Source organism: Heliangelus exortis, chromosome 1, assembly GCF_036169615.1.
Source record: "Heliangelus exortis chromosome 1, bHelExo1.hap1, whole genome shotgun sequence".
In the NCBI taxonomy this organism is placed as follows: domain Eukaryota; kingdom Metazoa; phylum Chordata; class Aves; order Apodiformes; family Trochilidae; genus Heliangelus; species Heliangelus exortis.
This window is the reverse complement of record NC_092422.1, coordinates 143548037-143562743: the sequence shown is the minus strand read 5'-3', so window position 1 is coordinate 143562743 and position 14707 is coordinate 143548037. Positions and strand designations below refer to the sequence as shown.

Genomic DNA, 14707 nt, shown 5'->3' with positions numbered 1-14707 from the left:
TTTCTTACAATTTCCCATTTGACCTGTTAACAGGAAAAAATTGCAGTTACAAAATTATGATGTTAATTGGCTAGAGATGTAAAAAATAGACGTTCAGGGCATTATCTGGATAGTTAGTTATTTATTTTGGTGTGATTAAGCTCAGTTTTTAAGGAAAATGTCATCTTCTAAGAAGTTATGTGGGAAGCTGGTTTGAACCCTGAACTGTAAACAGAATTGAAAGAGTTCTTGAATCTCTTTTTCCTGATGTTCTGATTTGGCATTAATTAAGGACAGTGAGGAAGCTCAGATCTCTACTTTCGTAATAACAGCTCTCAACTAGTGGCTTTTCAGACCTCTGTCTGGTACCTTCATACAGATCTTCTGGCTTTTATATCAGTAAAGAGTTGTCATAGTTGTGACTGAATTTCTCTCTCTTTTTTTCAGTGGTTCAGTTTTCAATCTCTTTTACTGTCAAAACACTATTTGTTCAGCTAACCACAGCACTCAATAGCATACTGAGCATGGAATTTAAATGTAAAACAGGTTGTTTCATAAACAGCTGAACTAATGAGGACTGATTTTCTATTGAAATGTATCCTGTTATCCTAATTTACCCCTCTACAAAACACTCTCGGATTCTTCTCATATCACCTACTTACTTGGCTGGAGAATTAACAACAGACAGGGTGGTTACTGCAAACTCATTCACATGCTAAAGTATTGGATAAAGATTGAGGTGTAATTACCTTCCTTCACTGGGAACACTCACTTTGTTCCCCTTCCTGTGCTTCCATAGTTGCTGATTTCCACAAAACTAGCAGCGAAATTTATCTATTGAAACTGCTGACGCTCTGTCAAATTCAGATGAAATTAGCTAGAAGTTGTGAATGGGAAATACCTAGAGAGACAAACATTCCTGTTCACAAGAAATGAAGCTGAAGACCTTCAGAGGAAACAAATCTGCAATCACTTTAGGTCTCAATCATACCTAATAGAAAAGGTGAAAGCCTCTATCTTTTCCTATCACAAATAATTTTAAAAACACAGCTCTTGAAAGTCTCATGAGGAAAAAAAGGTGATGCAGAAAGCTGTGCATTGCAGGAAAGACAAGTTCTGATTATGTCTCTCCATCTCAGTCTGCATGAAAGTGGAGCTGTCCTTTTGTCTGTGCTAGATATTTGCAGGCAAAACACATTTCTTTGGAGACATTCAGATATCCAGCTACTTCAAACATTATTTCAGAGGATAGTAGGACTGACAGACTTGTAGATATTCCTAGACAATTGGAAAACACAAATGAGATACACTCTGGAGGTTTATGAAGCACTTTTTTCCCAAATTGGAATTAAATTTTTAGGATCTGAATCTTTTTCTCACTTACACTGTTACTGTGTAACACTGATGTGACTGATTCAACTGGATCTGCCCTTCATTTGGTGATAACTAGGAGATGACAGGTACTTTCTTAGCATTCTGGTTGTCAGAATCTCTATCTACTGATCCATCTTTCTCTAAGCTAACTGAACAATAAAACTTATTGAAAATGAACAGATTTGGAGGCAATTTGGCTTGGTAGTCTTGTTTTCTCTTTTTTTTTTTTTTCCCCAAAGTGGAAAAACTGTAAATGTTTATGCTACATGGCATACCTAATGCCACGGCTCACATACCTAATGGCTCACATTTCCTGGTTCTAAAAATATACCACATACAGTGTGTATATTTTACAATGTCAAACCATTTATTGACATAAGAGTGAATATAGTGGACTTAATATGAATGCAAACTATTCATATACACAGAGTAAGAAATATATGTATCATCTTTGTGCATGATTCTGTGATTCAGTAGGTGAGGTGGATGGTGTTGGAGGTGCTAATTCAAAACCAGCATACTGTGCTCCCAAATAGTGCAATGCTATTTAAAAGAACATATTTCTGATATTCTGGATTATTTGGAAATGAAAATATTTAAGATAAATTTTGGTTATTCAATTCTTGTTGATTATGCAGGCTGGAAATACTTCCCATATCAATAGAAGCAGTTAACACAACAACTAAATATTTCTTTTTCGGCATGTTTTTTACTTACTGAAATTACCAAATGATTTGTAGTGATTTATTCAATTCAGATAATTTTTTTTCTAAGTGCTGGTTGCAGCGAGAGTCAGGTAAACAGTAAAGGGGAGAGAGAGAATGTGAATAAATGTAGACCTCATCCCTTTGACTGGGTAGGAGCTGGGTGTGAACTAATTGAACAGGGAGGAGAATTCCTGGTAATTTTTCTATACTTTCCTCTACAATTCCTGTAACTAATATTGTTGGTAATGACAGTCTGTTTGGCTGTAAAGGAAACAGGTATGGTATAGTACATTATAAGATATGATTCTTTTTCTTCTAAATTCTCATCTCACCTCTGCTATAGATTCATTGTTGATTCTAAATGATCTTTGATCAACAAGGTTTTCGTTTTGTATGGGGATCTCACTGTCATTCAAAATGTAATGACAGCAGTCAGCAGAGGGTAAAGGAGATGGATTTGAGTCTAAGCAGAGGAACTGAAGCTTTCTTTTTGAGGCAACGTGTATGTTGCAAGAGGAAGGAATCCATGTTCTGTAGTCTGAGATAAGTATAGAACAGCTACTGCGGAAAATTAATCTTCAGAAATTCACTTGCTTTAAAGAAGCAGGCAAGCCTATCAGTCTTGAATGTGGATAGCTCTAAAACAGAATCATTGGTTAAAATCTAGACCAGATTTTATCTTCTGATGTCTTTGCAGAAACATGGAGAGAAGACAGACTTTGGCTTACAATGCTTTTCCTTTGGAAGGCTTTATTTTTGATAAAGGGGTTAGATTAAACAGTATATAAGTATAAATATGAAGAATGCATAAACATACATTTTATTGTGGATTTTGTATGCTCGTTGCACACTTTCCCTTTTCTTTTATTTAGTGGACAGCTCTGAATTATTCTAGGAAGAATGGCATCAAATGGTAAAGGTGGTGTTCTCCATAGGAATGCTTAAAATAGTCATCGAACTATATATCTATATATCTGTATCTATATATATATTCTATTGAATATCTATATACTCTATTGAAACTAGGCTGGTACTGGGCATTTCTGGAGATCTCACTTTTGTATGTTGCCTTTAGAAACATAAAGGTGGAAATGGAAGATTGTCACAAAAAACCAAATAAACTCTCTCTTCATATGTTTTAGGAAACTGGCAAAATGCAATGAAGGCTACTTGGATAACCTTCATTGGTTATCTCAGTGCAGTGCTGTCAGCTTCTCACATCCTCCTTGTGTATTATGAGTATTAGCCATAGACAGGCTTTGTTTTCAGCGTTCTTCACTGCCTCCTTCACAGTGTTATTTAATCTGTGTACCCTGAGAAGTCTGCACAAACTACAGAGGTACGGTGTAAGACCTTTCCTAGTCTGATCTTGTTAAAATCACAGGGTAGGTCATCCAAAAATTGAAAGGTAAATGGCTAACTGAACCTTTTCAACAGTTTCAGAAGCAAGCAAGACCCACACCACATGCATAAGATTTTCCTCCTTGTTGTTGGATCTCGATTTGGAATGAAAGATACCTGCTTTCAAATTTGTTAGAAATTGTCCAACAGATGCTGAAGTTATTACAGACAACAACAAGTAATTGCAGAAGCTTTGTTTCTTTAGGAAATCCTAATTAAAAACAGGTGAAGTTTAGTTTTAGCAAGGTAGCAGTATTTATTTTGCTCATGGCATGGTTTTTTTAAGAAGGATGGTAATATTGTACATTGTAATGCTTTCCCTGGGTGTTATTCTAGTTGCATTTTCTGTTTTGTGTTCTGGAAGTGCATTTTGGGTTTTTTTGTTGTTGAACCTCACTCCACCACAATTTTTATTTTTATTTTCTTTTCCTGAGAAATCCTTTAAATTCTTTACCATTTTTATAAATACCTAAAATTGGCTTCATTTGTGTTAGTTCATCTTTTATTGTCTTTGTGGACTGGAATGTGTGTTAAGCTTGTGTAATCCAAAGGTTTTTGGATTACTCAGAGACCTAATTGTTTATGCAACCAGACTTTTTAATCGTTACACTTATTTGGAATGCATATTTAAAAATACACACTGTATATGGTCTGATGCCAGAAGCAACCTCATGCTTACATTGCAGTGTGAGAGGTGATTAATACACAATTATATATGTGTCACTGTTTATAAAAACTATTTTTTCTCCCTGTTTATATTGATGCTTACTTTTTTGTGCACTTAAACTGGTTAAAATTCTTATGTTCTGATAGAGCAGAAGCTTAATGAGGATATCCAGTGCATATGAAATTATTTTACCTCAGGATTTGTCAACAAAGAGCCATTCTTTCACTAGACCATCTATATTAATTTTCTTGAAAAATACTATGATTTTTAAATTTTTTGGTTGTTTTTCAAAACATTGAGTACTTTTGCTGTGAAATATAAGACTGAGTAGTCATTGATCATACTACTTTGAATAGATGTAGATAATATTATTTGATTTCCCAGAAACTTAAAACTTCTTAAGCACATGAACACAATTCAGTAATGATCAGATTAATGCAAATAGCCTACTTGATTTCATTCCACCCCTCCCCCCCCCCAAAAAAAAAAAAAAAAAAAAACAAAAAAAAAACAAAAAAGAAAAAGGTAAAAGATAAAAAATACTGAAATACTGATTACATCCTTCCAGCTCTCAGCTCCCATACTGGGAATTATGTAATTGATTTTAGAAGACATTTCTGCTTTTATATGTAACTCCACTGGTTGAAGTACATGGAAAGCAGGACTGGGAGCTAAGCACACATCCCTTTCATTCGCTACTTAAGCCTTAGTATTTGTGTCACAAGTGCTGAGAACTGGACATACATTAGGAGGGAAGAAAGTAACTACACAGACATTCTTTTAAGCCTTTTAATATAACATCTTTCAAGTACAGCAGCATCTCTAAGGAATGCAGCTGCTTTTATGCATTCATTAGCTTTGCTGAACCCTACTTCACCAGGGCTTTTTGACATACCAGTATTCAGGCTTCTGTGGTAGAAACTGATAATTGCTGTAATGAACTATTTGTAGGAGGCATAGTAATTAATTTGAAACCAGGTGACTGAAAGGGCAGTGGGATGGTCATCTATCTGGTCTGTCTCCCCATATGGTAAACAATCTCTGTTAACCCCCAAAATAGCTCTCAGGCAGCTGCTGGGCTTTCAGCTGTTCATCTGGCTGTTACAGGAGAAGCTCTGGGATTTGAAGGGAATATTCCTGTAACCTGCAGCACCAGGTACCTCTTGCTTAGGCTAAAGGCATGGCATGTCGAGGCTCGCTGCAGTTTAGAACAGGGGGAAATTAAAGGTGTCTTTATCAAGACAAGGTGTGGAAGGACCTGGGTCCTGCACTTTGGCCACAACAACCCCATGCAGCACTACAGGCTGGGCACAGAGTGGCTGAGAGCAGCCAGACAGAAAGGGACCTGGGAGTCTGGATTGACAGGAAGCTGAACATGAGCCAGCAGTGTGCCCAGGTGGCCAAGAAGGCCAATGGCATCCTGGCATGTATCAGGAACAGCGTGGCCAGCAGGTCCAAGGAAGTGATTCTGCCCCTGTACTCAGTGCTGGTGAGGCCACACCTCGAGTCCTGTGTCCAGTTCTGGGCCCCTCAGTTCAGGAAGGATATTGAAGTCCTGGAGCAGGTCCAAAGGAGGGCAACCAGGCTGGTGAAGGGACTCGAGCACAAGTCCTGTAAGGTGAGGCTGAGGGAGCTGGGGCTGTTCAGCCTGGACAAGAGGAGGCTCAGAGGAGACCTCATCACTCTCTACAACTCCCTGAAAGGAGGTTGTAGCCAGGGGGGGGTTGGTCTCTTTTCCCAGGCAACTCTCAGCAAGACAAGAGGGCACGGTCTCAAGTTGTGCCGGGGGAGGTTTAGGTTGGACATTAGAAAGAATTTCTTTACCGAGAGGGTGATCAGACATTGGAATGGGCTGCCCAGGGAAGTGGTGGATTCTCCATCCCTGGAGATATTTAAAAAGAGACTGGATGTGGCACTCAGTGCCATGGTCTGGTAACTGCAGCGGTAGTGGATCAAGGGTTGGACTTGATGATCTCTGAGGTCCCTTCCAACCCAGCCAATTCTATGATTCTATGACCAAGCACAGGACTGAGCTTAAGATGGCTGGTTTACACCTCTGGTCCCTCTTTAGCAGGGGAATATCATTTGAGTCAGGAAAGTTGGTCTTTTTCCTCCCCTGTTTTAGAAGTTATTCCTTCAAAGGAGGATGATCCCACCACCACCCACCCAAGCATCCTCAAAAATAAGGTCTAGGAGTGTGGCATTAAGATGTGAGAAGGAACTGTTCTTTCATGGACAAAAATACATGTATTAAGAATAAATTAAGGTTATATATTTTCATGTCTACATTATAAGTGTTTCTATTTTTTTTTTAAAGGTTTTATAGAAATAATTTTAACCAGGATAAGTGACAGTCACAAATTCATTACTATGAATCAGTGTTTTCTGACTGAAGAAAAAAAAAAAAAAAAAAAAAAAGCCTGAAAAATTATCCTTTGTTCTGAGAGGGCTTCTATTTTTTCCACCTATAGCAGTTGTGCTTTACTAACATCGTGGCTTGGGGACCTTGGTGACCTGTGCCAAGCAATCTGTAGTTTTCTATCATTCCAAACTGAATACCCATGTAAACATTTTTACAAAATAATCACCAACAGCTTGCATCCCATTCAGTCTTCTCTTTAGAAAGGGAGATAGAGATGTCTGCAGCAATTATTCATGTAGATGAACTCTTGGACATTCTTATGGCCATATATCAAGTTATGACACATGATTTCTATTCAGTAAATCAGTTTGATCTTGGAGAGTGCCCGATACTTCTTTCTACCTTCTTGAAGACTGAAACAAACACATCTCATGGAATCTTAAGTGGATGATATATATGTATGCTGGATCATATACGTATCTGGTCAAGGTATTAGTTTGTCTATTTTTGTTTCAGCAGATCAAAACTGAGCCTGAACTGGGATTTTGTTGTAATTTTATTTTTAAAAAAGTTACTTCTTAGTATCCGAACTGATAAGACATTGTAAAAGAGGAACAAAAAAAGAGGAAAAAAAAGAACTAAAGAATACCATTTCTCCCAAAGGCAAAGCAAAAATTGTCACACTATCTCATACCAAATAGGGAAGAAACACACTCCAAGGCCAAACTCCATCAGCACAACAATAAATAAAACCAAAACTATGGTATCTGCTGCAATTTCAAGATTCTGAAGAAAGGACCCAGCTCATTATCCTTTTATCTAACACTAGAGATACTGGGGTGGGCGTGCCTGGTTTTAAATCCTATTCGAGAATTGACAGCCTTGTTAACAGTTATAGTCTATATATTATTAAGGTTTGCGAACCATACAAAAAAAAAAAAAAAAAAAAAAAAGAAGCAAATTTGAAACTGTATTACAACATGGCTTTAAAATATCAAATGTGCTTTTGGGGTAAAACACATCATGATTTGAATTTAACAATGCCTTCTCCCACTGACTGATCTTCCCCCTCACCCCATTCATCTTCCCCCTTTTTTTTTGTCTCTTTAACTTAACTTTACTATAGCAATGGAATTGCCTCATTGGTAAAACATAATTTTCTCAAGGACTGGTCTCAATCTGTAGTTTCATTTTTGGAAAGTACGTCTGTGTAGAGCCAGATACTGTATTTTCAGATTTATTTTGATGATCCAGTTCTGTTCACATCTTCTTTCAGACCTGGTCAAAAGGACTACATCAACAATAGGTAATACTGAGCCTTTTATTATGGGTAGGAGAGATGGAGAAGGCAGATGCACAGTTTTATTTGTAGGTTCAAGGCCAACACTGTGACCTGTGTTGACAATGTTTGTGAGGTAGTTGCTTTTTCCACTGAAAATCTGAAAAGTATCTTGTAGAAATTTCCACTGGAGACAGATAGGAGACAGTTTGAGAATCCAGGATTATGGACCACATATGGAAGATGGATCATTTTTTTAAAATGGTGTGGTATTTCTCCAAGGTAAAGACTTTAAATAAAAATGTGTCCGCTGTTACACTGCCAGTGTTTTTGTGCACTGTGGTATCATGCCACATAGTTTGCACTTCATGGTTCACAGCCATTGTCTCCTCAGAGAAGACAGAAACAGGGTTTTCATGTGCTCAAAGGAGATTATGTTTCAAATGCTGCTCTATTCCCTCAGCTGAGGAGGATATACAGCTCCATCCATGCCAGAGGTACTTTGTCTCTAAGACACATTTCGAAAGGGTGCAACATTAAATATGGTGCTGTCAAGGAGAGTTATGGCTACAACATTTATTACTGCTACTTGCAAGAGTGAAGGGACAGGAAACATGCAGTGAAGATGGACAAGAAGTTCTTCTGGCATATGCTAGTGTAGCTGCAGTCACTGATTTTTGTTAGTGGAAGATCCTACCCAGAATGTATAGGTAAGTCATACTGAAAATGGTCATGTGAGGTTGTGAGATAGGTGAACTATTTGAGAGCTTTGTTAAAAAAAAAAAAGAAAAAAGAAAAAAAAAATCTTAACAGCTGTTGGAACTATGGCCTTCCTGCAGTTACTAAACTGAACTGGAAATGAGCCAGCAATTTGAGCTAAAAAGATTTGTATTTAGTTACCAGCTTTTTTTAAATCACAGTGATGTAACTCTAGTAGTCACAAAAGTGGTATCTATGTTTTGGGATCTCCACCATGGTTGTACTGTCTGCTATCCCACACTAAGCATCAGAAAATTTCTTCCAGAAGCCAGCAGTAGCAGAATGCACCATCCTCTTCTCATCACAGAGAGCTTGTGCAGAGCAGGAGGAGAGGGCTGGCAGGTGTCTTCTACGCAATGCCAAATGCGTCCTACTGATCCCACTGCAGTTGGCATAATGTGAGACATGGTACTGCAAGGTAAAACAGATTCCTGTATTACCTGTTTCTCTTCCCACAACTTAAAAAGGAGTTTGGAATAGATGAAAAGTAATTTTTTGGAATTTTCTGTTACTAGCTTGGGCTGTTCTAATGCCTATGATAAACATGATGCAGCCAGCTTTCTAAAAACCTGTATCTTGCAAGTTAAGCCTGTGATATGTAACTGCAATAGATAGTATTAGATGGGAATTTCCTAAATTTGCAGTTTATTGTTAAGGCTCTTGCTGCCACTGCAACACAATCTGAAGTCTGGCCTCTCAGATTTTGACCGTACAACCATCTTGCATCAGCATCATACAAATGCTGAACACCGCCTTGGTTACTGTGAAACAGTATGTAATTTTTTTCTTTTGCTTAAGTCAGATGGAAAGTTGAAATAAAGAAAGTTGAATAAGAACTGCAAGAGCTACATATGGAGAGAGATTGCAGGCAGATAGAATAAACTCTTAGACTCATCAAAGCTTACTGACACTCCACACTGGGAGATATTCTTGTGTAATTTCTATAACATTAAAGAGGTCTGCTATGTGCCAGTGTCGCTACAGTCTTCACCACTGATATGAGGAATCATTAGTTATTTAACTCACTGCAGAAGAGGAACAAATATGCAGGTCTTTTCCAGTGTGTTCGTCCACTGTGTGGTGCAACTGTGCCTGTTGCAATGAAGGCAGCTAGAATGGGATCATTATTGCTCTGGGCTTTCGGTGCTTCTCCATTCCCAGAGAGCTGAGCTGCTTTTGATAACAATCTCTTATTTGCTGGGAGATCATAGAAGACTGACTCTTTGAGAAGTCACTCTGTCAATGCTCTAGCTATCTGCAGTGCTTATGTGTCATGCCTGGGGTGTCCTTGCCCCTCAGTCTCTGTATCTAAGTGAGAGTGTTGACAAATGTCTTGAACATCTATCAAGACCCTTTCAGTATCCTACTCCTCTTTACTACCTTCTTCATTTTCCTTTATTGCTCTCTCACCTTTTTTTTTTTCCTTTCACTACACCACAGCATTTAGAAGACTGAAAATGTTTCATTATGTCAAAAAGAAAAAAAAAAAAAAGAGGGGAAAAAAAAGGTTGTGTCTAAAGTTGTTCTCAATCAGATGACCTAAAGTAACAACTTAAAAGTACTTTTTAAAAGTTACAACTTTGTCATTCATTTTCTCTTTTTCAAATTACCTGACTGCTTGTAAGAGTACTTCATTTTCTTTTGAAGTTACATGCTCGTTTCTCAGTGATACTTTGAAAAGAAACTTGAACTCTTCTGTTGTGTTTTAATACCTGTATGCATGATAGTCTCCAGTAAATTACATTTGGGATGCAAAAGAAAGCGAAGAGAGGCCAAAAAAGACACACAAACTGCTGATGTCTGGCACAAGTAGAAAAAGGCAAGTTGCTATTCCAGAAAAAAAAAGCCAAGTATTACAAGAACTTTGGATAATTGGAAAAAGTTACTTAACATTATGAATCTCGTATTTAAGGCTACAAGATAAGCAGGTCCAGAAGAGGCAAAAAGAAAGTCTTATTTTCAGGCTGACCTAAACTAGGTAATTTAGAAATAGAAAGCTGTCTTTGACCCTTAAAAGAACTAGTTCTGCTCTGTAACACATATTTAAATCACCATAACTTATCCAGTATGTGCTTGCTTCTCCCCTGTTCAAAGTCATTGCTGCCAGGGAGCCCGAAAAGGGGCCTGATTTTCATGGAGTATTGAAGTCTACTTCAGGCAAGCAGGGCCTCCCACTAGGATGCTCACAAGAAGTGATTCCAAAAGCCTTGTCACCTTAGGAACTGTGTATCTCTCTATTATGAAATGTAGTAGCAGAGAATATTGAAGGTTAGGCAGAGGTATGCTTGTTGAGAGGTAATGCATGAAGGAACACATACGGTTCCTGCTTACAGAGGGTTTATGCAATACCATTAATCACTGCACAGCCATTTTCATTGATGTTAAATATGTAGCCATTATTTCAGATTAAGACAAAACAAACAAACAGGCTTAAAAACTCTAAGTAGTATGAATAGGTAGAGGTTTTTAAAAATGAATAGTATTTGAAATTACTCAGTAAGTACTATCAGGAGAACTCTGGAATAATCACAGCATAAGAAGCAAACAAATTACTTGTATTCATAGGCACTGTTGCTGTGTAATTATCAAAAGGCTGAGTCAAAACTAAGCAAGTCTGTCAGAAATTCAGCCTGTGTCAGGAAATATTTCCTAACTAATAAATAACATGGCAAAAATCTCCCCTGAAGAAATTACCATCTCCTTTGCATATCTGAATGATACGTAATGGGAATAAGTGATTACATAGTCAGCAATTGTGTGAGGAAAGAAGCCACATTACTCCTTTTATTTTTGGCTATGCCTGAGGTCAGAAGTTTCTTTGTTCTTTCTTTACCTCCCATTAGACCAAACATAGTCTGCTTCTTTTCTCTTAAGGCTCTTTTTTCCTGTCCAACTATTTTTTTTTTTGTTTAAATAAAACAAAAATGTCTGTCTGTATTGCAAACTGGGACTGTGTTGGCTCATTATTATTATTTTCAACACTTGCATGTTAATGAATGTTGCCTTATCCTACATTATGATATTTTTCAAAGGAAAAAACCCTCTTTAAAGATGCAGAGTAGTGGAACCGTAATTTATTGAGTTAAAACTTCAAACAGTAATACTTAATGTACATGCTGTTAAAGCACTAACCCTGCATCAAGTATTTACAGTGTACAAGGCTACTTATATAATAACATGCTTTATTTATCAATGCTTCCACAATTTTGCATCCACTGCTTTTCAGCTGTGGAAAATTCACTCCCTTTGTTTTGCCTTTCAACTTTCCAGTTCTTTGGGGCCAGCGTTACTGTTTGCTTAAAGCTCCTTACTTTTCCATCAAATACAATGGGCATTTAATCCATTCACTTACAGAAGGAAAAACTTCCATAATAGCATCGAGTGCATGCATGATGTTGGGATGTTCCTTCTCTGGAGGGTATGAACTAGAAGAGTGAGCAGAAACATTTCCCAGATTGCTGCTAACCAGGGGACTGAACTGTAACAAATCTGGGGTTGCTTCGTGGTTGTCACTCTGTCATTCACCATAACCATGTGGAATTTCACAGCAACAGGATGGGTAGGACTTGGATGTACATGCATCACAAATCTCTGCCCATTGCCACTGGAGGAAGGGCTCTGCCTGATTTTGGTATTCTTGTATGGGGCTCTACTAGTAGAGACTATCATGTGTGGAAAAGGCAATTAATTACTGCATTGGTATGAGTAATGACAGATGGCTTTTATTGACTGGGATATTAGGTTGCTTTTACCCTTTCCCAGTGGTTCATTTTGTAGAAGACAGCAAGAAAAGACTTGCATGACAAGGGTGTTTATACATTAGTGACGTGTAGCTCTTTTTTCACATTTAGGAACAGATTTCCCAAATTACTAAAATCCAAGCGTGTAGAATGCATAGGGATAATTATTTGATCATAATAATCAAATAGCATATGTTTTCACATGAGACTATGCAGGAAGCTTGCATCTGTGAATGGGATCATGTAATTCAGCAACTCCCAAGCCATGTGGCTTCTGCAGCAAGGGTATTGCTACGAATTAAGCACCCTATGACTTTTTTCAGTGCCCTGGCCTGGGACCCTAAGCAATCACAATTTTTCCAACTAGTGTAACAAAAATTAATATGGAAGCCCTATAGAAGGGTAAGATGATTTTGCTTTCAGAAAGCATCTGCAAGTTTCTTTCTCATACTCATTGTTTCGCTGATTTCACTCTCTGACATATCCAAAAGCACCAAGATGCTTGGCCATGTGATGGGTCTACAATTGCTTACAGTGACAGGAAGGGTAAAAGATGCCAGCTATTAAGTCCTCATCATATCTACTGTTTCTTTCTTGATTGGTGATCACATGGTGTCTTTTTCCTTTTCTATTCTTTAGGAGGTGACAGTGATTGCAATCTTCGCCTTTTCATTCTGTACCATCTCTGTAAGTCAGTAGGCAACTGACTGATTTCCCATCTGTCCTTCTGCCACCTTGTCTGGGTGGTTTATAGCTCTAGCCCTGTTCTTAATCTTCCTGTCACCTTCTGTTAAAGATTTGGTTTATTCCTTTTTAATTTGCAAAACGAGAGAGACCTCTTGAGCAACTGCGCACAGTGAAGTTGTTAACTGGCATATTTGGGGGTGCCCATCAACACGTGAAATCCCTTATTCCTTCTTTGACTGTCTCTTTTGGTGCTTTCAGAACACATACATTTCCATTCATACATCATTCAAGCTAGTCTTCATAGTACTATTACAGATCTCCACACACTGAGTTGACTGCAGAAGTATAACAATATCCTTGGCCAACATACAAGTGAGTACCATAATCCCTTTGAATTCTCCAGTGCTTGAAGAAAAGAGATTTATCATAAAACCTGTAGGTATATTCTCTGTTTCAACTGTTGCAACTCAGATTGAGGAATCACTGCAGTGCTCCCCTTCCCCCCTGTCCTCTCTCTGATTAGAAAATACCACTTTAATATTTTGGCACATCCAATGAACTGTGAAGTCCATGTTGCCTTATGACAAGCAGTGCAATTGAAGAAATTCCTGGGTTTTGCTTTCTGTGTTTATCTTTTCTGGCCCTTTATTAATTGGAATTAAATTTTTTTTGCCTAAAAAATAAGACCTTTCTCTTCTTTGTAAAAGCATAATGAACTAAGAAAAAAAGTAGAAGAAACTGATTTCATTAGCTTATATTGTAATTAAATGATCTGAGAGACAGTGGAAGAGTGTGTGTATATTGCACATACAAGCAGAGTAGATAATGTATTATGTGGAAAAAATAACTTTTTCTTCTAAAGAGGTTGGAGAATGTTTATTTTTTTTTTCCTAAGGGGCATTGTCAGTGCTAGATATGTGAGTCGTAATACCTATTCTGCAGTAAGAACTAATCTTATGAGAGCAGCTGGCTCAGTCATCTACAGTGATGTGCTTTTTTGGCTTGGATTTTTGTTGGGATTACAAGTGTTCTCTTTTTTTGCTTGGTTTGTGGTAGCTGAGTGATTTTTTTCCTAAACAAATTTGTGATGATGAAGTGAAATAAATTGAGTTGCTGCTTAAATTAGGAAAAAAAAAAAATAAGGGAGGGGGAGAGGTAATAATAAAAAGTTATATTCCATTTTACAGAGGATTTTTGTTTCTTGTTAATATATGTGAATGATAGAAAGTTACAGGATTTTTTCTGTTTACAGATTCTTGTGTACTATGATACACAATATAATGGTAAAAGATATTTTTCATGCTTCTACAAGCCCTGTTTTCTTTTCCCGAGAGAAGGGGTAACTTGCTGCTCTGACCTTTCCCTTCTCAGACCTATTTCTGCATTATAATTTAGGCCATAGCTTCCTAGAACCTACATATCTGAAGCTAGTTGCTAATTGCAGCTAATTTTAATTCTGAATTTGAGACAGGATAAAACCTTATTTTACAAAAGTAATGACTACATATAACTCCTGTTAAAATATCTAAATCTAGAACTTGTGATATTTTAAACAAAATGGGCATTTTTGTTCATACAGTTATAGAATAGTCCAAGTTGGAAGGGACCTCAGAAACACATCTGATCCAACCTCATAGAAAAGGGACCCTAGATGAGATTATCTAACACCCTGTCCAGTCACATCTTGTTCAGTCTTCACAAAAGTGGGTTTATTAAAAGGTAGACATCCAACAGTGGCAAATCAGATTTAAA

At 37.5% G+C, this 14707-nt stretch overlaps 1 protein-coding gene across 3 annotated transcripts in view; it reads left to right on the top strand.

Annotated features, from left to right (window-relative positions):
- The window catches only part of LARGE1 (LARGE xylosyl- and glucuronyltransferase 1), a 281380-nt gene that overhangs the window by 48174 nt on the left and 218499 nt on the right, over positions 1-14707 (top strand). The window contains exon 1 of one of the 3 annotated variants that reach the window (XM_071729328.1): positions 5220-5284. The exons of the other annotated variants lie outside the window; for them this stretch is intronic. The gene's annotated coding sequence lies outside the window, so the exon portion shown is untranslated. Of the gene's footprint in view, positions 1-5219; positions 5285-14707 lie in introns of those variants that run through there. 3 annotated transcript variants of the gene reach the window in all.